The sequence below is a fragment of the Porites lutea genome, chromosome 1, assembly GCF_958299795.1.
Source record: "Porites lutea chromosome 1, jaPorLute2.1, whole genome shotgun sequence".
Taxonomy (NCBI): Eukaryota; Metazoa; Cnidaria; class Anthozoa; order Scleractinia; family Poritidae; genus Porites; species Porites lutea.
This window is the reverse complement of record NC_133201.1, coordinates 52,628,650-52,633,729: the sequence shown is the minus strand read 5'-3', so window position 1 is coordinate 52,633,729 and position 5,080 is coordinate 52,628,650.

Here is a 5,080-nt window from a genome sequence, read left to right as displayed (position 1 = left end):
TATTCAGCGCATAATGGGACTACAGGTTCCTGGTTACCATTGAAAGTTTTTGTTCAATTTTAAGGTTCTCAGTTGGTGCCTTTGGAATTGGCGCGCGTCTATGCAAACTGAGACGACATTTGGCGTCTGTGTAGAAAACATCACCTGTTACGTAGCTCAGGAATAAATTCAACAATGAATAGATATCTTTTTAATTATGTGTCGTTCAAAAGTGCTGAAATACGTACGAAGGACCATCTTTGTTGGTTAAAATGCAGGCGCTTATCGATCAAAAAGCCAATTTTTCAAAAAGTGTTGTTGTGAGAATGATAGTTAGCTATCAAAATTTCAAAGCATTCTTGAAAACACGCAGAATGATCTTCTTCAAATGTGGAAAATGGCCCTAAAAGATAGCAAATTTAATAGCCTCAGTAATTTGACTAACTGAAAATTCAAATAGTACGTTTTTATTGAACGACTTAAAAGTATTTTAGTAGTTGCTTATGATTGGGAGCTTAACGATAACGGAAACGTGTCTTCAACCGACGCAGCCTGTTCCAGGCTGTGAGATAGTCTGGTCCACGGGGATTGAGAAAGCGCGAACCGACAAAGCAAACACGTTTGTTTCACTCGTAGATTACAAATACGTCATTTTCTTCATTTTCAGGGATAGTACAGCGAGCAAAGTCGCGCAAGCGCGCGTGAAAATCGCTTGACACTCGTTTGATGGAGAGAAAAAGCTAAGCTAAGCTAAGGTGCGGTTCATTTGGCCTTAAGATTCCCGTCTCCGTTATAGGTAGCCTGCGTAGCACGTGCTTCGAAGTAATATGCGAGAATTTGGAAAAAAGGGGCCAGCAAAGGAGACAATTTTACAGAACGCAACAATTTATTGTTTCAGTGTAACTTGGCACAATTTCGCGCCAGTCATCTGAATAATGTTAAGTTCAAATTACGATCATAATAAAGTTTGTGTTTAGGCCAGATAGTATATTTTATCGCTAGGGGCCGGGTGATTCTAACTTAGGAATATTTTTATCTTTTTTTAATGACGCTGTACATAATTCACTTTTTCTAGATCTTGTGATGTATAATTCATTTTTCATTTTGTTTTATATTATTTTCATTTTGAGTCATTTTGAGCCTCTGGTTCGGATAATTGAGCAACCACTTCTTGCTCTTCGACATTAAATAAATTACCTTTTTCTCTTCCTCTGGTAATTTCAGGAAAGACTGGGGAAGAGACTGAGCAAGTTTCTTCACCCGGAATATAAATTTGCGTTACACTTGCCTTGTCTTTGCGGTCAGATTGCAGGGGCACCCAACGACTGTTTTCTGTAAAATATCTGTTCGAAGAAGCACGATTGCCAAGAATTTTCTATCGCTTGAATACGGCTAAAAATTTCTAGATGAGCGTTCCATTCAGGTACAAGTTTTCGAAGCTTATCTGAAAAATTCCCTACGATTTTCTGAAGTTTAATTAGTCATGTTTTACTCCTTATGTTAGACCAATTTTCGTAGAAAAAGGAATATTCCAAAAAGTGATGGAGAGAGAAGAAAAATTCTCACTTTCGTAAAACGTTCAACTTCATCTAAAATTTTCGGAAAAATATCACTGAAGCCCTTGTAATTTCGAAAGGCCTCAAGTTCCCCTAGGATGACCGAACAAATACAAATTTTATGGCGCCGCTTAGAATGCATTTCTAGAAACCTAAGAGTACTCTGGGTAGCCTAAAAAGTGTTTTTAAGTATTCAGGAGGAAACCGTCGTTGGTTGTCCCTGAGATTGGAATAAAGGGAGTTCATATTTTACCGAACCAGGTTATACCTGCATCATTTGTTTTCGTTTCGAAATCCACGGTGATTTCTGATCAATTGATCATCGTGCTTTTAAAACAAATCGCGTTTCTATGACATTTTAACCGCGGCAGGATTTGCTCAATCAGTAGAGCGCTTGACTGAAGAGCGGGTGGTAATGGACTCGATTCATGGGGCAGGACCAATACTTAGCGTCTTAAAATATCTGAGAAATGAAGGCACTGCCTTTTGGCCCTGTAAATGACCAGACCTTCGCGTGGCTCGGATGACCACGTAAAATGGCGGTTCTGTCTCCAGTAGGAGACGTTTAAATTGTGTCCCCAATTAGTACTTTCGTGCTGAATATACATTGACACTCAAATAAAGTGCGTTTTTAAATTCCTTTTTAGATTTCTGTTTGATTAGAAAAGGGCGGGAATTTCGTAATCCATTGACAGAGTAGGAATAAACTACGGCAAAACAAATGTTGGTGTCTTTGTGTAACTTCTTTTAAAGTCTCCCTTAACAAATGTGACACCATGTTTGCGTGTAGCTGCATGAGTTTGAAATACTGGTTGTACATGCTACTATGTACAAGTTGCTTTGCTTGGCTTGGTGCGTCAGCTTTGTATATGCACACTTCTCCTATTATATGGGCGTAATATTGCAATTTTGAATGGGAAAATGCTTATGATTGCCCTGTCAGGGAGCAGTGAAAATCAAAATATCAAGGTCAACCAACTCAAGTTTCATGCATTGAAACTAGCACAGGAGAGGCTTTATCTCTTGCACTGAGTGCCTCGATGGGCCAATGATCTTCCCCACAGTACGTGTATAAGGCTGGACGCACGCAGTTTAATGGATAATTACATAATCACAGTCAAATTAGATAATTACATAATTCAAAGTTTGAAAAATTGAGAACGTTTTGTCAGCAATGCAGATCACCCCACAATTACCAATCCTCAAAAGACTTTGTTTTTCTATAACATTATCAACTCCAGACTTTCACTGTAAATCGTTCGTGCCCCGCAAATTTTGACGAGCTCTTGTTTGTTTTGTTAACTCGAAGAATGACCCAACTCGAGCGCCCAGCCGTTCGTTGGCAGAAGCGTAGATCGGTTCGCCAGTACGCACGTGCGTACCTGCAGTGAAAGGTGTCGAATCTTATTTTCAGTAAATAAGCCAAGCAGTAATGAAATGTAGTATTTTCCAGCGACTTTTCCTGTGAAAGCAGTAAATTCTGCCTAAAGAACATGATTCTAAGACCAAGAAAGATGATTGCCTCGCTACTGAACATTAGCTTATACTGAACGCGCGAGAAGGTTTTGGGAAACGAGAGAGGGTCGATTCGGAAAACTGTACGTATTTTGTTTTGGATAAGTGGGCACTCATGGGAGATGATCGCTTACGAGAGGTGTTCGTACATGGAGATGTGACTGTCGAGATTTGCAGGTAAAGAGCATATCCCTAATCACCCATATCCAGTTTAGTCAAACCGACCTCTTAAGCTCGTACGTTTCGTTTTTCCTATTGAGGCATCAAGGGAATTAAGCCTTGGTCTAGAAATTTTAATTTAGTATTGTTTAGCAAAATTTCCCCCGGGCCACTCCATCAAAACGAGGTTAAGTGCCGAGCTTTTGATATGGAAATGATTATTCATTCTCATGCAAATAAAGCTCATTTTCACAAGAAAGATTGTACACTTGACCTCATTTTGAAAGTGAGGGTATTTGCAATATCAGAAGTGGCCTATTCAGCTGAACTAGGTCTGGTGTCGATAGAATAAGGGGTTCCAGGGTCTCGGCGGCACATCCGCACCCGAAAATTCGTAAAGCACCCCCCCCCCCCCCCCCCCCCCCCACGTCAGACGACCTCCTCATCCTTTATTTTCCTTAGTCGGTCTGTAGCTCAGTGCGGATGGAAAGAGGGCGAAATGTAATGGATGTTCATAACTATGTCCTTTGCGTGTTGTTAATAAATATTGTCATCATACATTGGACTCGTTATCTGCCCTCTCATTGGCTTAGAGACTACAGATAATTTTGGAAAACAGCGTAAAGTACAGATAATTCAGTTATCTGCTAGCTGCCTAGTGACTTATCTGTTGATTCCGTGCGCAATGCATGATTTCCAGGATCAATGTCACAATGTATTCTTTTCAACACTGCTTCATGCAGCATTTTCTTGGTATATAGAAAAAATGACTGCATTTTTTCAGATGACTTAGCAATCAAGCAGTGAAACCTGTGTCAGCGGATCGCACCCGCTTGTCATCAGCTACTGAGTACCCGCTTTATACTGAAGAAATATAGATTTGATGCACAACAGAATGAAGGAAAATATAGTAACCGAGGCATATATAGTGGGCTTACCGAGGCTGATATTCGCTTTATTCAATACAGGTTTCATTGTATGTGAAAACATCGTAACAAAACACCTCCCGAAAAACTTTCTATTTTTTTTAAATGTAATCTGATGACCACAGAGAGTACTGGTCACCTGTAAGTGATTGCTCCGCAAAAAATAGTACAGCATAACTATTAATATACGATATGACCTATCGCTTCGAGGCAATTAGTATAGATCCCAGTTTAGGTTGATTGTCAAATGCCAAAGTATGCTTACTACAATGACCTAATTATATCAAGCTAGCGGTCTGGGGCCTCATTAAATCTCGCCCAGGACGGGTATTGGACCAATCACGTTACAAAAGATTCTCTCTACTATATCGCGGTTAACCTGTTTTTCAGTTTGCGATATTTTTCTTTACAATATCTCGCATCTGCTATCAATATTTAAAACCTCATTTATCAAGGGTTCCAACATTGTCCAAATACATCAGTTTTGTAAATTAAGCTCCGGTATTTTTGATTAACGACATGGCGTTGAAGGAAGCCTTATTTCGAGCGGTTTATTTCTCCTTCATTTTTGTGACAGGTATTGGTTGAGTTCTTGTTACATAGCTATAAGAAGTTATATTGATCTAAAAGTCTTAGCTGACAAAAAATGAGCACAACTTAATTACATTCGGAAACTTTGTTACAAAGTTTTCGGTTGTAATGCATGAGATAAATAACATAACGATAGCGTTTTTTTTTTGACAAAAATTGAATCAGCCGCTAGACCTTTATGGAACAGACTTGATAGACTTGACACTTTTAAAAAGTTATCCAACTCTGTATTTTCATTCACCTTGTGTAATCATGAAATTATCCTTGTTTTTGTAATACCTTTTAAAGTTGTAGCTGTTTTAGAGCAAGTTCTCCTTTACTTATGCTGTTAGGGATTTTTTAATACTGAATTAC